Source organism: Aedes aegypti, chromosome 2 (genome assembly GCF_002204515.2).
Source record: "Aedes aegypti strain LVP_AGWG chromosome 2, AaegL5.0 Primary Assembly, whole genome shotgun sequence".
Classification (NCBI taxonomy): domain Eukaryota; kingdom Metazoa; phylum Arthropoda; class Insecta; order Diptera; family Culicidae; genus Aedes; species Aedes aegypti.
Genome location: NC_035108.1, coordinates 461,506,288 through 461,529,132, shown reverse-complemented (window position 1 = coordinate 461,529,132; position 22,845 = coordinate 461,506,288). Strand labels below are relative to the sequence as shown.

General features: G+C 34.2%; 1 protein-coding gene and 1 long non-coding RNA gene across 4 annotated transcripts in view; one reads left to right on the top strand and one right to left on the bottom strand.

Moving 5' to 3' along the window:
- The window catches only part of LOC5577908 (alpha-tocopherol transfer protein-like), a 107,128-nt gene that overhangs the window by 10,912 nt on the left and 73,371 nt on the right, over positions 1–22,845 (top strand). The window contains exons 1-2 of one of the 3 annotated variants that reach the window (XM_021848193.1): positions 14,780–14,922; positions 14,989–15,203. The gene's annotated coding sequence lies outside the window, so the exon portion shown is untranslated. Of the gene's footprint in view, positions 1–14,779; positions 15,204–22,845 lie in introns of those variants that run through there. The other 2 variants (XM_021848194.1, XM_021848192.1) reach the window with 2 other exon arrangements.
- On the bottom strand, positions 6,512–7,515 carry LOC110677207. The gene is made up of 2 exons (XR_002501023.1): positions 6,729–7,515; positions 6,512–6,670 (listed from the first exon to the last, which is right to left on the bottom strand). It is a non-coding gene; the product is annotated as an uncharacterized LOC110677207 (long non-coding RNA).

The window sequence follows — 22,845 nt, the reverse complement described above, 5'->3', positions numbered from 1 at the left end:
TAAAAATAATGAAGATTACACGTCATGTAAACTTCATTTATGCCATGTAAACACGGCGTCATGTAAATTTATTTCTGAAATCATGTAAAAATGTGTTATATGTCATGTAATCACTTAGGATCAAGCTAGATTACATGACATATCATTGAAGTTTACATGACATATCATGTAAATATCCATGATATTTCACGCTCCAATTATGTGCATTATATGTCTCAGAAATTTACACGTTTCGTTCGAACTGTGTAGCATGCAACGCCCAGTGCACTATGGTCCAGGAATCAGTTTTACTCGGAAAGATGCATTTTGAGCTTTAGAATGAAACATTAGACAAAAACGGTCTTCTACAAAGTTGTTTGTATTAGTTGAGCCCTATGTTTGGTTTTATTGAAAATTAGGGTGGACCACATTTTCATAGAAATTGTGTAACTAACTTTCTTATTTGTAGAAATTATATTATACATGCTTCAGCAAAGTTGTAGACCATTAAATTTCAAGCAGAAAAGTTTTTTTGTTTCTCTTAAATTGACCGATTTAGAGCTTTTTTCCTGCAGTGACATAGGGTGGTCCGAACAAAACTGGTTTTCTGGCTTTAGAGTTTTCAATTCAGATTTCTCATCAAAGTAGTCTATGAAACACTTTTAGAGCTTTAAAAAATGCGTAATTTGATGAGTGAAGAAACTCGCTATCTCCTTCCGTTTAGGAGTTATTGTTGTTTTTTTTTCTCAAAAACGTGCCTACTTTGATTGTGAATATCTCTGATTGGGGCAAACATAAAAAATATCTTTTGACGGCGTTCAAAAGACAAAATAAAATTGTATATTATATCAAAAAATTACAGATGTGTTATTTTTGTAACTCTAATAAAACGTCTTGAAAGTCAAATATTTTTTATCACAAAAAATTTAATAACTTTTGAACTAAAATAGATATCAACAATCTTTTTGCATGAAAATTTGCGTTTTGTTAAGTTCTAAAAGTCGTTCATAGACGACTTTGACGAGAAAATAATATTAAAAAAAACTAGAGTTGAAAAACTTATTAGTGTTGGACCACCCTGCGATGATGAGGAAAAAATGCTCTAGATTGGTCAAATTTTGAGCTACAGAAAAACTTTTTGTGGCAAAGTTGATCAAAATTTCAAGCTCTACCGCTTCGCCTAAGAGCATATACCAGTATTTTTGCAAATAAAAAAGTTGATTATATGATATGTGTGATATTGTGGACCACCTTTATTTCAAATGACACAGTATGAAAGCTTAAATTTTTAGAAACAATTTTGTAGAAGATTATTTTTGTCTAAAATTTCATTTTCATGCTCAAAATGCAAAATAATAAAGAAATACATTCTAGGAAAATCTTCAAAATAGTTTTAGAGCCCTATCTTTCTTATTTCAGATTTCTCGTCAAAGCGGTCTATGAACGACTTTAAGAACTTAACAAAGCGCAAATTTTCATGCAAAAATATTGATTATATCTATTTTAGTTCAAAAGTTATTGGGGACGGACCTGGTGTAGTGGTTAGAACACTCGCCTCTCACGCCGAGGACCTGGGATCGAATCCCATCCCCGACATAGTCACTTATGACGTAAAAAGTTACAGTGATGACTTCCTTCGGAAGGGAAGTAAAGCCGTTGGTCCCGAGATGAACTAGCCCAGGGCTAAAAATCTCGTTAATAAAGTCAAATCAATCAATCAAAAGTTATTAAAGTTTTTCTACTTAAAATCCTTTGTTTTTCAAGGCATTTTATTAGAGTTACAAAAATAACACATCTGTAATTTTTTGATATAATATACAATTTTATTTTTTCTTTTGAATGCCGTCAAAAGATATTTTTTTATGTTTGCCCCAATCAGAGATATGTACAATCAAAGTAGGCATGTTTTTGAGAGAAAAACAACAATAACTCCTAAACAGAAGGAGATAGCGAGTTTCTTCACTCACCAAATTACGCATTTTTTAAAGCTCTAAAAGTGTTTCATAGACTACTTTGATGAGAAATTTGAATTGAAAACTATAGAGCCAGAAAACCAGTTTTGTTCGGACCACCCTATGTCACTGCAGGAAAAAAGTTCTAAATCGGTCAATTTAAGAGAAACAAAAAAACTTTTTTGGACAAAGTTGCTTGAAATTTAATGGTCTACAACTTTGCTGAAGCATGTATAATATAATTTCTACAAATAAGAAAGTTAGTCACACAATTTCTATGAAAATGTGGTCCACCCTAATTTTCAATAAAACCAAACATAGGGCTCAACTAATACAAACAACTTTGTAGAAGACCGTTTTTGTCTAATGTTTCATTCTAAAGCTCAAAATGCATCTTTCCGTGTAAAACTGATTCCTGGACCACTGTGCAGTGGCACAGACGAATAACATTCCTCACGAAAAGTTTTTCGGCATGTGGCGGGAATCGAACCCACACTCCTTAGTACGATGCGCCTAAATGCCTTGGTGACACTAACCGCACGGCTACGAAGCCCACAAATAGATTTATATAACTTTTGTGAACATCTTTGAGTTGACCTGCTTGGATACTTTTGTGCAGACTTCTGTGGAGATAACAGTAGAGATCCTTGTAAACACCTCTGTGGAGACATCTGTGTAAACATCTTTGAGGAAATCCCTGTGAAGATTTTTATGGAAGTTTCAATGGAGATCTTAGCAGCCATTCCATGAAAAACCGATCTAGTGGCTATTTTGTTCCTTATCCGAAATAAGGATACACGTGTTTTTGGATTTTTTGATTGGGGTGACCATTTCCGAAATAGGGTGACCAGAAAAATCGCGATTTTGCAAAAATTTTATTTAAAAAAAATATAACTTTTGAACCGTTCGACCGATTTTCAATCTTTTGGAACAAAATGAAAGCTAAAGACTTTGACTTTTCAGGAATAATATAAATTTTATTACATGAAAAAAATCAATAATTTCCGTTGTTTCGTGTTTTGAAGGCCTCGGGGTCAAAGGGACTATTGCTGTTCTCATTTTTTCTTGAAAGTTCAGATTTACGTTCACTGTCAAATTTTCAGCGATGTATAATTTTTAGTTTTGAGATATATATTTTTGAAAACAAACAATCAGTCATTTTTCATCGGAACACACTGTAGGTTATTTAAAAAAATCATAACTTTTGAACAGCTCAATCGATTTTCAATCTTTTTTATGGAATTGAAGCATAATATTTCAACTTTTCAGAAAAAAAATAAAACTTTGAAAAAATATATTTTTTACATTAAAATAAATGGAAGTTTCGAAAAAATATAATAATATAATAATTCATGTAATATAATAATTTTGTACATTTTATTCAGATTTTTCAATTTTGTCTGAAGAGTTGAAATCTTAAGCTTTAATTCCATAAAAAAAAGATTGAAAATCGATTGAGCTGTTCAAAAGTTATGATTTTTTTTTTTAAATAATAAATCTATTCCACTGAGACCTACAGTGTGTGCCGATGAAAAATGACTGATTTTTTATTTTCAAAAAAATATATATCATAAACTAAAAAACATACATCGCTGAAAATTTGATAGAGAACGTAAAATTTTCTGAACTTTCAAGAAAAAATGAGAACAGCAATAGCCCCTTTGGTCCCGAAGCCTTCAAAACATGAAAAAACAGAAATTATTGATTTTTTTTTTCATGTAAAAAAACATATTTTGTGAAATTTTATATTTTTCCTGAAAAGTCAAAGTTTTCAGCTTTCGTTTCGTCCCAAAAGATTGAAAATCGGTCGCATGGTGCAAAAGTTATATTTTTTTTTAAATAAAAATTTTGCAAAATCGTTTTTTCTGGTCACTCTATTTTGGAAATGTGGGTGACCCTAATCAAAAAATCCAAAAACACGTGTATCCTTATTTCGGATAAGGAACAAAATAGCTAATTTTCACGGAATTCGGTTTCCCACTAGATCGGTTTTTCATGGAATGGCTGTTTGTAGAGACTCTACCTTTCTAGGAATGTATTTAGAATACATGTTCCATGACTCGATATCGACTCATAGAACCATACTAAAGATTTCATGGTTTTTTGGGTAGAAGTGAATAACAAAACAATGATATATAAGCAAAAGAACTGCACATATTTTGATTTCTCAAGTAGGTCAGAGCTGCTGATAGTAAAATTGCAACTGCAGTATCGCGAACTGATTCCATTCTTCCATTTGTTTGCGAACGCTTTTCAACAGTCGTCGATAGATTTGAATCGCTTCCTACTGCACAATAACATCGCGCTTGCAATGCAGCAGCAGCAGCAACAACTCTCAACACGAATGATTCAAGAGGTCAGACATCCATCGACCCCGGCATCACACTTAGATGATTGCCCCTCGGAAGGGACCGTTCGTTCTCTACAGCCCTTTATCAGCTCCATCCAACAAAGAATGTGTGGGGGTGCAATGTGTTAGTTAAGAGCTTCCCAAACTGTGGGTCGCGACCCCCCCAGGGGGTTGTAAGTCAATATAGACCGGTCGAGAGAGAAAACCTAGTTCTATGTTATACACAATTTAGATCGTAAAATTCGTTTCAATTGTAATACATTTGCAAATTTGTAATGCATTGCACCGTCAGACTGGGCTTCCTTTGACATAACTTTATCTTAAAGGATTTGTAACTCTACTCTACTCTAACTCTACATTAAAATTTCATCTTTAAGGAATTGTAGCTGTAGAAATTATGGATAGATTGATTCTAATAATTCTTTCATAGGTACGCAACAAATGTGAAAAATATGAAGCAAATCCATTAAGATATAAAAAAAAATGCATGAATTGCGAAAAAATGTATCCTACAAGACAAAAACAGGGCTATGGTATACTTTCGACACTTTTTAAAATCAATAAAATTTGATAATAAAATGATTTTTCTCATAATTTTTGCTTGTGATGTTTTTTACGGTTTTTCAATCATAATTTAGGAAATTGTCAATCTCGAAAAATTACACATATATAATATGTCGTTTTTGGTATCATAATGATTCTTTCTTTTATATGATGGAAATGAATAATCAATTTTTGGATGCGGTTATTTTTCGTAAGTTCTCAAAACCCAAAATTCTTGTGCTCTTCTGAATCCAAAATTTGAGCCAAAATATTAAGATTTAGAGGTGGCGTAAGTGATTTCAAAGTGATTTTTTTTTGACCTTCATAACTTAGGGGCCTTCTTTAGCCGAGTGTTTAGAGTCTGTAAAAAAATCAATGTAAAAGGTTATTTTATCAAACAAAATTTTTACAAGCGGCGTTTATCAGGTTCCAAAGAAAAATACAAAAAGATAAAAATATTTATTTCTTTGAAAAAATATTATGATTCTCATTATCAAAGTCGTGCCCATACTTTCTGGGACACCCTTAATACGAATACGAAAATGGCAAATTTGGTAAAGAAAGTTCTCAATTAATAACTGTGGAAATGCTCATGGAAGCTGAGAAGCAGGCTATGTTCCAGTGAGGACGTAATGCCAAGAAGAAGAAAAATAAGAAGAATACCTTCATAATTGTGTTTGTTTTTTTCTAACTAATTTTCAGTTTCTAGCATCATTCTCTTCAAAATTAAATTAACAATTAAATTGGAAAGTCTGTGGAACATCAAAATTGTTTAAAATCAAAACTAGCCTTAGTTAGAAGTAGTTTCCTCCATTTTTTTCCTCATTTAATTAAAAAAAAACATCTTTGTTTTACCACAACTCTATGAATACTACACCGATTCCAGATCTGGTTACATGCTAATTTAGTTGTTTTTAAGCATCGTATACAACAAATTTAATTAAAAATTGTTTGGATTAAGCAAAAACTGACGAAAACCTAGAAATTTTAAACTATTTTCTTTAAAATTAAATTGGAAAGTTTGCGGAACATCAAAATTATCTAAAATCAAAACTAGTCTTAGTTAGTAGTAGTTTTTTCATTTCCAAAAAGAAAAACTAAAAAAAAATTACAACAGAATTTAATTGAAATAGTTTTGGTTAAGTAATTTAGTAAAAATTGCCGAAAACCAAGAAATGATTTTTGTTGCAAAATGTTTTGACGTTCATTGACATCCCGCATAAACCGGAACAATACAGCCACTGTTTCAGAAACTATCCGTAACTGTTAACAACAATTTGTAAACAGTTTCGTTTAACACCCAAAGCAACAATAAACCAACCATACCGTAAACAATTTTGACAGTTTTGCAAATTGTAATTGAACAAATAACAATGTGGGGCATAGGCGGTTAAGTTATGTCACCATTTAAAAACGCCGATTTTTGCGAACAAAATTTTTCAATGATAGTATGTGAAACGGTCGATATATTATCCATGTTTTACCCAATTCACTGTATTGCAAACTGTAGTGAAATTGTTGAACAATAAAGATGACATAAAACTAGTAATGTATGTATAATGACTCATAAACGGTGTGTTATGGTTTTTTCAACCCTTTACTATACTGTAATGATGTGCTTGTACCTTATGTATTCTAAACGCACTTCTTGCAAATATTTCTCAATGAAAAATTAACACCATGTTATATTTTTTTCTTTTATTGTATAGCGTAGTGATTTTAGATGCTATGAATTTATTCTATCAAAGATAAGTGCAGAACACTGATTTTCTTCTTAAATGGCCGCATCGTTTCAACCGGCTGCTCTGTGGATCCTTGAAAGTGTCGTCCATAATGATAGGTTCTACTGGAAGTAACGAAGCAAATACAGAATACGAGAATATCGTATAGTTAAAAACACTTACCGATCACGTACACGACGGCAATTTTTACATCCTATTGAACATCTCCGGTAAAATTTCCATAGGTGCTGGACACAGCTGCGCAGGGAACATTGAGGAATGTTTTTCGAGGAGCGAGGAGCGTTTTGTTTTCACAAGGATACTCGATCCTTGTAACATCGGCACTGACCGAATGGTTGTTGTTGCTCGTTATCGTTTACCCACCGAGAAACCGTTACCATTCTCGTTCAGCACCTTCGTCGTCAGTGGTTCACTATCAAACCGATCCATTCGGCATACAACACTGATTTGAGAGTATCTTCCGACTGATGTTTTACTCTCATTGGCACTGCCCGGAACAAAAATGCAATAAACAAGCGTTTACAATAAATTGCGACTAGTTTTTATCCGAAGAAACGGGATCAAAATTGGCAGATTGCAGATTGGATTTTTTTTTCTTTTTTCATTTGCAAAATAAACACAACAACCTGCACGCTAGGAAAATTTAACACAAAGGGTAGTCTAAGTTTTTATATTGCGTTAAACATATTTTTACAAAACTTGTTCAACAAACGTTTATAATGTTAATTTTTCGATTCTGGAAAGTATTGGAAGCTATAAATTCAGACCTTATATTAAAAAACTGAAACTTTTCATCACGGGTTTGTAACTTATACACAGCTTTTGTGTTGTTTATTTTTTAAGCGTGTTCAATTTGCAGTGACTCACGAATACCATTTGCAAAACTGTTAAAAATCAGTTATATATTGTGATACCAATTATCTCCCCAAAACGTTGTACAATATCTGAACACTTCAATATATTGTTACAGTTTGCTATAGGTGATTCATACCATTCTATATAGTATAGGTATGTAACTCTCATATTGTTCGACGTATAGAAAACTGTTCATGAAACGTTAACCATTACCACTACAAGATGTTTATTGTTTGAAATGCATGACGAACTGTAATTTTCTATGCGGGATATATCTATACTTTCTTACTCGTAGTTATAACAAAAATCTTTATAAACTTTAGTTAAAGGGTAGGAATGTAATTTCCGGTGAAAAAATAAAAAAATGAAGGAAAAATTTTTTTTTTAATGAAAAAAACATGCTTTTGGGTACTTTTTGTTGAATAATTCAATCACGACTATTTTTTTAGGATCGCAGCAAGCCATGCGCGCAGGCGGCTGCGTTGGTGGTATGCCACCTGATTTTCTTTTCGTGCTCTCGTTGTTCGCATTTCCGCCGATATTAGCAGGTGCAATGTTATCCGGATTGTAGAGCTTTGTGCAACGCTAAATAGCTGCAATGGAACTGGCTGATTGTGCTATAATCAAAGCGTATTTTTTTAGTGAAGATTTGACATGATCCCGTTGGTACTACGCCACCCGGATAGTTTTTGTTTCGTTTGAGATAAGTGTGATTCTGACAAATTAGGAAGAAAAATCTTACGGTTGTGAGATTTGCATCATTTTTATTCCGTTTTTTAAATTTAATGCTTTTAAATTTTGAATATATATTGAAAAACCTGTGTTTAGTGTGAAATCCGCATTCGATGATGATTATTGTGCTACGCAGAATTATTTCAAACTATGTTCTATCCATTTATTGTGTGATTTTGACAAGGACGAAAGATTATGGGTACATAGCCATGCCGTTAAGTTCTATTCATATACGAAACCATTCAGAGGATGTCGATTCAAATTCCTAATAGAATCATTGAAGTTTTTTGAGGAAACGGTTTTCAACTCGGCGTTTAGACATATGAACGTATTTGGTGAGTTTGTTCCGATTAGACCAATGCAATCTGGTCTCTTTCTGTATCATGGGGACGGGCCAATTTATTTTCTCGTTTCAGAGAGCGAGTAATGGCGCTCAAACCAAAGCCTTTTAGCTAGGGCACTAGGTGCACACTTAGAATTTATCACAGATTTCTGTGAAATTTCACCGAAATCTCAACAGCAGATTTTTCGGTGATCCGTTCGGTGATTTCTTATTTCACAGAACGATCTGTAAAACTTGATAGAGCTCATCTGTCAAAAGAACCGAAGTGTTCGGTGAATTTGTACAAATATTCTGTGAATTTAATTTCTGTTTTTAGATGTTTCACCGAACAGTTCGGTACTGTTTTACAAATTTTCTGTGATTTATTGACTATCGCTGTTTTCCTTTGATTCCTTGAGACTGGATGCCAAACAAAAGCGAAGAAAACTATTCAATATGTTTACAGAGTTCCTGTTAAAAGGAAATGTATTTTTACTTCGTATATTCGAGGTTCTGATTTTATTCCAATCACTTCGAAGTGGTGCTGCTTTCAAACAATGAACGACGCAGATGTACTTAGAAGCTCCAACGCAATAATTGGAATTTCAAACACCGTTAGAAAGTGAAAACACTTCATCTCTATTTTCCACTGATCATGTTCATTCAAACTTATAACAATAAAACTGATAACTACAGAAACATCAACCACTTTAGACATATTTGGAATTTCTATCCACGGTAGTTAGTTACGTTTTGAAATTGCAACACTATTTTTTTACTTTGTTTAACGTTCTTAGATGAAAGAAGTATTCTGGATCAGCCAGCGGTTGTCAATATGGCCGACAATTGATTTCACAGATTTTTGGTGAAAGTAGTAAACTGTTTCATCTTCACCGAACTAAATGTGAAAGTTCCACAGAATTTTGTGATTTTTTCGCCTTTACAGAACATTTAGTGAATTTTTGACAGTTTAGTTGAAAACAATTGTGTTTCACCGAAAAATCCGTAAAATCATATTTCACTGAACTGAATCTGTGGATTATTTTACAGAATTCTGTGTTTAATTCTAAGTGTGTGGAAGTCCCTGTGTCCCATCCCTGGAAGACGAACGCGCTTGAAGTGACATTTACTTTCTTAGCTGCGTCATGCCCAACGATGATGAAACCATTAAATTCACACTTACACCCAATTACAAAAAGTATACTAAACTACACCGATTCTATAACATTCCCCAGAAAACCATTCCCCCGAAAACCATTCCCCAGAAAGCTATATGAATATCCATTTTTTTCTTTTTTTAATTATTGCTTTGCGTGAGTCACTTATGTGGGGGCCCAGATAACCGTAGCGGTAAACGCGCAGCTATTCAGCAAGACCAAGATGAGGGTTGTGGGTTCGAGTCCCACCGGTCGAGGATCTTTTCGGGTTGGAAATTTTCTCGACTTCCCAGGGCATAGAGTATCTTCGTACCTGCCACACGATATACGCATGCAAAAATGGTCATTGGCATAGTAAGCTCTCAGTTGATAACTGTGGAAGTGCTCATAAGAACACTAAGCTGAGAAGCAGGCTCTGTCCCAGTAGGGACGTAACGCCAGAAAAGAGGAAGAAGAGTCACTTATGTGACAAGCTAAGGTCTGATGTGACAAAACAAATATGTAGGTAGGAGGGTTAGGGACATAATGAACACACGAGGCGAAATGGACACCCCCTTACTCTCTGGGAATATGCATATTTCAGCAAAACTTTATAAACTGTACGAAATCTGTATTGTATATGAACGTTTTGACGGTATAAAAGTTTACGCTTTGTTTCATTTGTCCTCTGAAATTCTACTATATTTTTTTCTCTGCTTCAAATTAGTTTATAAGCAAAGCGGAGGAAGCGGTGGATTTAATTTTAGAGCAAAGAAACATATTTCCATTCTATGTAAAATAAGCATTTACCTAATGTGTCCAATATGCCCCTAATCCCCCTATTCATGAGTATTTTGCATATTATAATAATAATACACCCTTCTTTTAATACATTCCCATAAAATTTACAGACTATATGTTTATTTTTGCATATATAGTGATGCACCCTTCTTTCAGTATTATCTCATAATTGATATAGGCAAAATATATCGATGGAGAGCCCATATAGCATAAGGTCACTTGGCATAAAATGATTTGGTATAAAGCCATTTTCCATCCAGCCATACTTATGCTCCTTCTTTTCAAAAAGGATGTTCTTCATGTCATGCCAAATGGTCATTGGCCAAATGACCATTATATCAAATGGTCCTTGATCATTTAATCAATCATGCCAAATGCCTTCTTGCCATTTGGTATCCTTATGGAAAATTTTGTCTATATCGTCAACAGGATAAGACTGAAAGAAGAGTGTATCACTATTTTGTGCAAAATTAAACAAGTCATTTGTAATTTAGACTTGACGCAAAGAAGGGCGTATCATTTTAATGTGCAGAATAGTAAGTTTTTATTCTGCCGAGTTTACGTAATCATTATATCGGAAACGTATAATATGATACTACGAACGTCTTCATTCTAATCGGTGTAGCCCTAAAAAGTAAGAGATGATGCACCTTCTTAAAACATTGATGAAAAGCTGCATACATCACTACATTTGATAAAAATTGGACATACATGTGAAATTATACATTTGTAAACTACTATACCGAAAGAAGGGTGTTGCTCCATTTTGTGCAGAGTAGTGATGAGTTGTATATTCTTTTAAATAAATATTGGATATTGTGTTTCCCCATAGACTGATCAATCAGTCTTCATAAGTGCCAATAAAAGTGAAACTACTGTGATAGTTCATTTGCAAATGAAATTTGAATTATTCGTAAAGTGTTCATAATTAGTAGCACCAATGCTAATCTTCTCATGTACTTGTAAACAACTTTGTATGCAGTTTAATTTTCAAGTTTTTTTAAATAGATTATTTCAAAACTTTAAAGTAGGTATATAATTTTCTATATAATTTCCATTCTGGGGATTGGTTTTCTGGGGAATGGTTCATTCTGGGGAGTGAAATTCTGGGGAATGGAATTCTGGGGAAGTGGTTTCAGGGGAATGGTTTTCTGGGGAATGTTATAGAATCAACTACACCTACACTAAATTTCAATCCGGTCGCATCACTCGCTTATAGTGAATCCTAGACCATCACCCTTCGCTTCATCCAACTCCTTGACATCTATAAGGGCGTCGGTGAGTCGCTTGCCTCTCTTCAAGTAGATGTCATATCATCATTTTCCTTTCCTTTCCTCGTAATGGAGAAGATGGGCGTGGCCGGCAATGGACATTGTCATGTCTTTTCATTTCTGACTTCCGATTGGATAGCTATTCCATCCAAAATAGTTCTCCATGAGCAATTGGAATAAGAGTGATAAAGTAACTAACATGACAGTTTTTAGTATGCAATCTACGAAATACTCCGTTACCACGCCACGCAACGCAACGCAATAATTCAATCACGACTATTTTTAATTAAATGTGTTGAATGTGTTGTTCATATCCAGCTTTTTAAAGCGCTAATGGCTTGTCGCAAGTAGGCTCGCTTCCTGGTAGGGATCGGCCGCTTTGACTTTTGGCTTGGGTCGTTTTATATTAATCGGACCCAAGCATGGACAACAATACGCGCCGACAAAAATACAATACGCGCCGCTATAATGATAATTACTGCAAAAATACAATACACGCCGGTATAATAATAATTACTGCCTGATTTATATGTGAAAAAATAGCAATATTAAACAGGAAGCTGGGAAGCAGGCTTTGTCACGTATGGTAAAATAAACTGCTTTAACTGCTTAAAACCAAAATGGAGTTAAAACCATGGATGACCGCCAGAGTATTTCACTAAAGAGAATATTTTTGCAAAATCGTTTACTTCATAGGGCAAATACAGGTATATTCAAAATAATAATAGTAAAAGTCAATTTTCATACAAAATGATCAACTTTGGCATGCTGCGATCGGCAAGAAATTTCGACAGAGAAATACATATATGCTGAATTTCATTATTACAAAATATTTCGTACTGTAATTTTGACGTGATGCCAAACGTCTGCTATGCAAAAGAAATATGTGAAACGTATTTATCTGTAAACCACCCTCTAACATTTTTATAGACGATTTCCAAAAATTATAGATTGATCCTTTTTTTAGATTTTTGGCAGCATCGTAAGTGTGGAAAAGTCAGCAAAATTGGAAATCCATCTAGCAAACTTTAAATAGTTGTACGGAAAGACGGGGTAAGAGCGCCCGCCGGGGTAAGACGGACCACCTTCAGTTTGCCATAAAAATGGCGGTTTTCTTGAAAGTTTACCAAGCGCTTGCCATAAACATAGGATTTTTGACATTCTGAACAATTTATGTGATATTTACATTAAATTTTTCATAATAAATATCAATAACAAAGTTTCTGCTCGTCAATATTGAATTTGATCTAAATTTAACAGATGCGCACTCAAGGATTTCGGAAGGGATTTTTTTGTAAAAACATAACAAATTACCCGTCCATGGTTTAACAGAAATAAAGGCCCTAGTTGTGGAAATTGTGCAAGCGGGGTAAAACCGACTACCGTTGATGGGGTAAGACCGCCATCCCTAATTTATAGCAAAAAAATGTCTATACCATTTTAAAAGTTGTAACTACTTTGTACATTACTATTTAATCAAAATTCAATTTTGTTAAAAAATGCGAGCCAAATCCGCATATTTTTCCAAAATAAGACACCCATAGGATGAGTACCGAGAATTCGGGTGAAATTGATCACCGTGTCACACGATTTTTTTCTGACTCATAGAGTACCAACATCTCAGTAACCTGTGGTAAATGTACGTAGTTTGTTTCAACTATTGTCTAATTGTGTGTCGTAAAGTTTTTTTTGTGTTACAGAATGATCATTTCTATGAAAATAATATAAAATTCCTTTTCGTTCTAAACAAGGATGTGGACATGGTGTCAGCCTGAAAGATTGTGATGATGCTTAAAATATATTCCCAATACAGATTACATGATCGAAATTCATACCAATTTGCTCATTTTGAAGAAATAATTGAATTTCTGTTAAATATTAGGAAATTCCTGCGGAAACTGCCTACATTTAGGTGTTGTCCGAGATATTTTAAAAATTTGATTATTGATTATTTAAGTGAATTTGTATTTTCAAGAATTTGGCAAGCATAATCGGATTCAGGAACCCGAAATTAGTTATATAGAGTCGTTTTCAAAACGATTATTAGTTAGTGATCAATTTCACCCCGAAATAGGATTTCATGATTTTTAGCACTAAAATTAATTTTGTTGAAATACTTTAGTACATGCGCCAATGAAGTTCACCGTCGTGTTTGTTTTCCTGCATGCAGTTGTTTGGCATTGACAAGATTATAGAAATCACACCTGAAAAACGATGAATTTCACCCGAAATTACTAAATCAAAGTTTTTTTTTAATTCATTGACTTTAAAAATATTCAATATCCACGTTTATCAATGTAGAATTCATAAAACATTATAGTTTTTAGAAACAAAGGGGAACTGGTACATTTTTTCGCAAAAATGTGTACAAAAATCGTGGTGGTCGCTTTCAAAACGTGGGTGCACGGTTTTATCCCGTCGCTAAAAATAATCGTGATAAGATATCACTTTTTCATGCTTCAAGAAATAAATAAATTTGTACAAATACAACTCCTATGATATTTTTTAATCATGCCTATGGCTTCAAAAAACGACATGTTGCGTCGAAAAAGGATTTATTTATTCTTGATTTTAACATATAACTTAAATTGCTTAAGTCTTACCCCGTCTTCCTCTAGTTCAGTTGAATCACAACAGATTTGAGCTCAAGAGCAATATTTGAAAAATTAGTCTTAAACCTTCGATTTGACGATAACTATTTAATGTTTAACTTGTTAATTCGTTACTTGTAACAAAAAATGTTTTTAACAATCTTTCTTCAAATTTTGGCTAATTTCAGAAAGTTAGCCCGTTGTATGTGAAGTTGTTTTTTTATGTGATTTGGCACGCATTTGAGTTTTGGATGGGTCGCGCATCTGAATACTTTGGGAACCTAAGTACTACTTTAGTGAAGAATAATTAAGTTCTCTGGTTAGGCGCTAAGGCGGACGCTTTCACTCGCTTTTGTGCAGTTCTCGATTGTATGGAGGAGATCGTTTGCACCCGCCGCCCAACCGACCTACCGACCGATTGTGACTTACTAGAACTATAACTAGAGGCAAATTAATCATATGTGAATGTGACTTTGTTTTGCCTTCATGCATTGGCAGTTAGTCGTTATACGAGGAGGGAAGATCTGATTGAGGCCATACAGTTCAGTGCTATGGCAGGGCATCCGTGTCCCGTGCCTATAGAATGGGAATACCAGGAATGATTGTTGCTTAGTTCTGCTCCAGATGTCGCACAGACAAGAACTAACTGTGCGTTGCTTTGTACATGTGGCAAACTGAAGAACTAATTGTGAATTTCTCTGCCTTTCTTTATAGTGAACTCGTTAATGTGGAGTATCGGCATCGCTGCTTAAACGGAAAAAGGGTACTTAGTGCTTATATCGCTGCGATAGTGAAGTGAATGGAGAAATTTCAACAGTTGTGAAAGTAGTGATAGCAATTGAGAAGATTGCCAGAAGTTGAGCTAAAACATATTGGTGACAAATTGAATCTGCAGTATAGGTGAACTTCGTGGATTTACTACTCATAAGGTAGGTGTTGGAATTTTAATTATTATCTTAATACAATACTCGATTTGACATATTTGAAATTGACGAGGTTCTCTGAAATGCAATTTTTTGTCAATTGAACTGGAGAGAAACTTGGAAATAAATACGATATGTAGCATTTAATTCTGATGATATATGTTTGTACCAACTGCGCCAATTACACAGCGCAACAAAAATGACATTTTTGCGTGTCTCAAGGATCAAATTATGTGTCTCTAGTAGATTTGGGATTGCTGAATCTGATGCCGTTCTCAGAAATTTCCAAGCACGTCACAATTTGTAGCTACAGGTCGTCAAAGTTGTATAAAACGTTGGTTTTATTGATGTTTACCTAATATTTGAAGTATATTTTATCAAACTTTTTTGTGATCTTATCCACCAAGCATGCAAGAGAGGACTTAAACTTTCGTTTTAGATATATTTTGGTTGAAATTCCACGATTAAATTTAGATTAAACCGATTTTTTCAACATGCTTGCAGCCTTCATATAAAATTCTTCGTTTCTATTATATGGCAAATTACAATACTTTTCTAAACCATCAAAAAATAACTTTTCCGCATCAAAAGTATTATAAACTTTGATGATTAGTATTACACATAAAGTTTGAATTCTGTGGCAAATTAAGCAAATAAATTGCCTTACAAGCTGGCAACTTGCATGCAAGTTGGCTGAAATAGTCAATTTTCGCATTTTCAACAACCAATATCTCAAAAACTAGAGGTGCTATGATATTTCTGTAAACGGCAATGGATTCAGCTACCCTTAATTAATGTATTTTGATTAATTAAGGTATTTTGATGCTGGAGACAAAATCGTGTTCCGCAGTGTTCTTAAACATGGAGCGTTTTATTTTTAGTTCAGTATATCCACCCTTTAAAAATATGCGAAAGTATTTTGTCATATCTCCATGAAACTGACTTATAGCACGAAAATTCTTTGAATCCTCATTCCAAGTATGCCCCATTAATTACTATTAAATACGCCGTATACCATCGGAAATGTTCGAAAAGTTGTAGAGATATAAACAAAAAAGATTTGCTTGCATCGCAGGTGGACTGGAGGACAACACAAGGACAAGAATGAAATCATGTTTTCCCACATTTATTTCAATCCTCTAATACCCAACCCCGCCTTTAGACGGGATACACTTTGGAATTTTGTACATTTTTTCGTAGCTCGGAAATCAAAATGATTTTATTTTTGGCTTCATCTTTGGCTCATAACACGCATATAAAAAAAGTTTTTTATGACTATTTTGTACTTCTGAAAAATGTTTGAAAATTTGAATTTTTATATAACCTATAAATGTAACGTAACGTAATGTAAAAAATCGTACCTTTTATATTTTTCTACGATCAACATATCATAGAAGAAGAGCTTGATGGTATTAAAATAATTTCACATCTGTTTTTCCGTTAAATACAAGGAAAATAAAAAAAAACAGAATTAAAATAATTTAATATTCTTAAAAGTATCGTAAAAACATTAATTTTTATTATTGCCAAAAATCAGTAACCATAGTAAATTCATAGATTTGCTAATAAATCATTGCCCAAAACGTGTCAAAACGATTTTAGATAACGTAAAATGATATTTAGATCGAAAATAAAAAAAAATGTATTAGAGGGTTAATATGATGTAAAAAAAATTCAAAAAAGCAAAGCATGATTGTTTTTTTTATCCTGCTTGAGTATTTCAAATTATTTTGTTCATATTAAAAAGAATTGTTTGTAAAATTCAGATATAAGACACTACGTTGTTTTTTTTTATCAGATTCTAAACATTTATAATTTCAGAAAATTACATGTATTTTTCAAAGATGTGTTATTTTAGGCAAACATTAATCTATTCAATAGTTTACATTTCTTCAAACACAACATCTTGATTTAGTAAGAATGTTTGTTGATACCGTGCCGGTATGGAGCATGAGAATTCTGCTCTAGATTGATCCATCTGCGACCAAAAGAGAAAGAATAAGTATCTATCAATTTTACATTCTCCATTCACCATGTGGTCGTTTGCTATCACAGCAATCACGTGGCTTGGGCAGTTGTGTGCGATCAATAAGCGCAGTTTGATAAACGTTAAGAAACGGAAGCCCTCTTGGATTCGTATTTTGATATGTGTGCAGCTTATGGCTTGGCTATGTGTGTAATTTATGAATGAGCTTTCTTAAATCGAATTTCACACTCAAGCTGTCTACCAAATGTTTACATTGATGTTGTCAATCAAGCTTCTGGTGAACAAAAGCTTAATTTTTATTAGGATAGTAGTACCGGTTTTGACCAGCCCAAAACATTATTTTTTTTTCATTATATGTCAAATGAAAGCTTCAAATTCATATTGTTTATGAAAAACATCGTAACTAAGCAGAAATCATTTTTCACGTTGGAATTAGAAATTTATTTCTTTAAGAACTCTAAGGGTATTTCAAGGGTACCATTATACGGGATCAAATTGATTACTGGGCCAAAAGGTCGGTACCAAAAAGGAGTACCTTCCATGGACGCTGAATGTTGCAGACATTCCATGCTTTCTAGTTTAAGATGTTTAACCCCTCTACCGACAGCTGCATTTTTTACCGCTAAAAATATATTCTAATCGCGATAACTTTTTTGTTTCTCGATATGTTAGCTCCATTTGTTCACAAGATCTCAAAAAACTCTTCTAGTTTTAGAATATTTGCCGATATTGATAGTTTGTCATTTGGATCCGGAAATATTCCAAAATTCCTTGGGGGACCGACGCGTAGCCATAAGTCACGTAAGTTCCTCAGGCTACAGATTTTTTTTTATCGTATTAGATATTTACTCCTTGGAATGATACATTAATGCGAGTATGTTGTGAAAAAATGAAGCAATATGGTCTACCGTTATACGCATAATTGTCCCATGTTACTTTTTGTACATTTTGACTTTTTGTCATCAAAAAGTTTATTTTTACGTCTACTTTCAGAAAACACTTACCCAAAATTAACTTTTCTCGCAAACTCAATGAAAAGCAAGCCAAGTCAATTTGTCCCATTGTTGAATTTCCACGCATAACTGTACCACTACTGTATTTCTACGCATAACTGTCACACTATACAATTCGCTGCGCTGATATCGAACACAATATTCAGTAGGCAGTTTTGAATTAGCTGGTGTTTGGGAAAATCGTTTTGAATATCTTCTTACGTTGGCTTTACATCCCATGTGGAACACAACCTGTTTTATGTGTTTATATTATCGGGATGCATTTATCATTCATGCGAGCCTGACGTCAAATTTGATTGAAATTTTTAATATCAAAATATTATTTCCCATCCGTTTTTCAATGAATTTCAGTTGAACTTTCAGAGTCGATCACCAAATTCTTCTAGTTTTTGGATCCGCGGTCATCGATTAGAAATTCACTGTAATTTTAGATTCATAACGGGGAGTATTGAGGTAATCCCACTTAAAGAATCAGTTACCACTTGAATTTCGAGTCCATGGCTTGTGACAAATCAACTTCATGATTTTGCAAACCAATTCTAAATAAAAATAAACCATTTTTGGATGACTTGGCCACATGCTGGGTTGTTCCGAATACCGGTTCACTGGTGGAAGTGGCCATTATATTGGTGAAACTGAAACCTGGCTTGCGACATATCAATTTTCATTAATTTGCAAATCAAGTCTATAGGTGGTTCAGATGTATTCGAATGACTTGACATGTCGGATCGTTCCGAATTCCCGGTCCCTGGGGGAAATGGCCACTAAATTGTCGGCTCTGAAACCTAGCTGGCAACATCAAACATCATAATTCCCACATTAAGGCTAAAGAAAATTCAAACGTTTTTGGATGGTTCGGTATCATGCCAGGTTGTTTTGAATACCCTGATCCACTGAGGAAGTGGCCATTATAATGGCGGTTTTGAGACCTATCTTGCGATATATCAAACTTCATGAATTTGCAAATCAAGTAAAAAAAAGAATAGTTCAAGAGGGTTCGGATGACCTGACCACATACTGGATTATACCCGATAACCGGTTCTTCGGTGCAAGTGGCAAATATGTTGACGGTTCTAAAACATAATTTGCAATTTATCAAATATCATGATGTTGTAAACCAAGTCCAAATAAATGCCAGATGTCAAATCGTGTGTAGATTTGTGTAGTGAATTTTGAGTTAAATTTTTACTCCGCAGAATAACCTTGAATTCTCAGATGAGTTTCTGTCAAACTTGCAGCTGGAAGTGTCGATATAGAAATTTATTGCATCTTATAAACTATCTAACTTACTCATCCACTCTTTCTTTCACTAACTCATACATTTTCTCATTATCACACATACAGAAAACTTTGCTTTCCATCCCAAACTATTAAATCGTATTTCTTCACTACTCCACACGTGGCTCCGTTTGGCACATGTCGCTTGAGCCTTGATCAGGTGCTTTAACGTAGTCTTGAGGATATACGTCCTCTACAATCGGTACAATCTATACGTAAGAACGGTCATCTACAGCAGTACGCTTAGCACATAATTGGTCACTACTATCAGAGGGACTGTTAAGCGTAGAAATTCACCACCCGTATTCCTAGGCATAACAGTCCCACTTTGCATTTCGTAGCTAATCTAGCTACTTTTTTTTCATTAACCCTCTAATACCCAACCCCGCCTTTAGACGGGGTACACTTTGGAATTTTGTGTATTTTTTCGTAGCTCGGAAATTAAAATGATTTTATTTTTGGCTTAAACCTTGACCCATAACACGCATATAAGAAAAGTTTTTTATAATTTTTGAAACTTTTTTGTATTATTGAAAATTGTTTAAAAAATTGCATTCTTATATAACCTACAAATGCCTGGGATTCATTTAACGTGTATTATAAAGAATCGTACCTTTTATATTTTTCTACGATCAACCTATCACAGAAGAAGAGCCTGCCCAGTAAACACAAACTCGTATACGATAGCGCATAAGAGTTCAAATGTGGAGGCTACATACGTACATGCGCCATAACGCTGCGTGCAAGATGTACGTATATCGCCTCCACATTTGTACTCTTATATACCATCATATACGATGGTGGTATTGAAATGATTTCAAATCTGTTTTTCCGTTAGTTACACGGAAAATGAAAAATGTTCCAGAAAAAAAAAATTCATATTTTTAAAAGTATAGTAAAAAATCATTTTTTTATTATTGTCAAAAATCAGTATCCATAAAAGGCTTCAAGAAAAAATTGAAAAGGATAGGGATGTTCAAATATAAAAATAATAAAAATAAAAAACCAAAATTCATAAATTTGCGAAGAAAAATAAATCATTGCCCAAACCGTGTTTAGAATGATTTTAGATAACGAAAAATAATATTTAGATCGAAAACAAAAATTTGGGTATTAGAGGGTTAAACAAACTCTTGACTGTTATGAACACGCTATTCTTTATACTGTTGTAAAGATTTTAATTTAATTTAACACATACCTGGTCAATACGAGGCCTAAATGTGTTAAATTTTTTGAACGCGTTTTTCTCGATTGCATATTTTGGAACATGGGACAATTATGCGTATAACGGCAGTGTTGCAGCCGTCTTTAAGTACTGAGCATTCATGTGTCTGGTACCACGCTGGACAAATGAAGATCTTGAAAACTTTGAAAAACCTCATATCGTTATTATCAGATTTCTCCAAGAAAACTGAACCGATTTGTATGATTTTTTCAGAGTAGCTCCTTATTACCTGGTTTAATATAGCCTATATTTTATTTTTTTGATAATGTGACCAAAAACATAATGGCCGCTAAAGAAGTTGTATATGGAGAATGTCGCCCCCCAAGGAACATCAGAATATCTACAAAAGTAGATCACCAATGATTAATATCGACACGGATTCTTAAACTAGAAAAATGTTTTGAGTTCTTGTGAAAAAATGGTGCAAAAATATCAAGAAACAAAAAAGTTATAGCGGTTTGAATATTTTTTAGCGGTAAAAACTGTAGCTGCCGGTAGAGGGGTTAATGATGATTTTGTGTTTTATTTTCAGTAAGGTTTATTTTGTACAGAAATATTGATTTATTTTTCAAAAGTGTGAGTAATACTTAGCTTAGACTGACTACACATATCAATGGTTGCTATTCCGTGATTGACCGAAGTCAGTGAAAATGCACAAAGAATCAACTAGAAGTTCGGCTGGGATTGGCCATAATCTTTTTCAGTGTGCATAATTCAGTGCCTCTAGTTATACAAGGTCAATAACGGCGCCGGCCACGTCCTTGCAGTCAGGTGGGATTGAGGGAAGGAATGCTAGTGTGTAACCTTTGCTATTTGGAGACCGTGTTTGCCTCTGCATCTCCACAAAGGTTACTGGGAGGGATGTTTGTTAATGGGGAGGATCGTTGGGTCAAAGGATTCACTTTGATAAGTGATTAGACCATGATAAATAGTTATTTGTCAAATATAAATATGCTTTTATGAAAATATAATATTTTCATTTGATATTAACAATTTCTATGTAGAGAAAAATTATGCCGACACTTGAGGTGACGAACCATTCAAAGTTTGATGAACAAATACCTAAATGTAACATTCCTACAGCTGTCAGGACGAAAACATGTGTTATTATATTTTACTTATTTGAAAAGAAACAAAAACTCGATTGTCTGGAACATCATAGAACACTCTTATTCTTATGCCGACACTTACAGTGGCGAACCATCCAAAGTTTGTTGAATAAAGTGAACCTTTCGCAAGTATACACTTGTAGTGTCTAACCATTCAAAGTTTTTTTTTAATTACAAAAATAAAGATAATAAGAAATGAGCGTTTTGAAAACAAAAAAAAATGTTAAACATAAATACTTCATGAATTAGAGTTTATGTCGACACTCACAGTGACGAACCATTCATAGTTTGTTGAAAAATCATATTTACGTCCTACCGTTGTATCGGTTAAATGTGCATTCATACATATTTTATAGATTAGAAATAGTAGCATGAAACGAGCTCACCAATTGATCCGTCATCCTTGACTGAGCAGCAACAATCCACTTTCAGCTTAACTCGTTTGCTCGGCTATATAAAAGCACTCAGAGAAAATAGGCGCACGACTCGAGAGGGAAAACAGCTGACGACTGCTCGGGCTTTCTTAACGCACTGCCAAGGTCGAAGATCAAACAGAACTAACCGATAGCGGAACTTTTTCACTTCACTCGACCGACGCGCGACATGTTTGATCCTGCCCTCGTCACCCGCTCCCACAGGAGCAAGCGTCAAGGTCAATATATCGAACAGAACTCGCAAAACCGAATTGTCCTGGGGCTTCACAAAGCACTACCCAGCAAGGCGCTCCAAAACTCCGGCAACGAAAATACGCGCGAATCCGTCAATCAAATCAAAGTCAATCGGACGACGCAAAACCGAACCGTCCTGCTTGGGCTTCACAAAGCACTACCCAGCAAGGCGCTCCAAAACAGGGGAAAAAAATTCTCCGGCAACGAAAATACGCGCGAATCCGTCAATCAAATCAAAGTCAATCGGACCAAACTTTTTCAAAAGTGTGAGTAATACTGTTGGAAAAGTTGGTACCGTAATAAAAAAAAATCCCATTCCACCTTTTACAACTTTTTACAACTATTTGTTATATTATCCTTGGGAATCC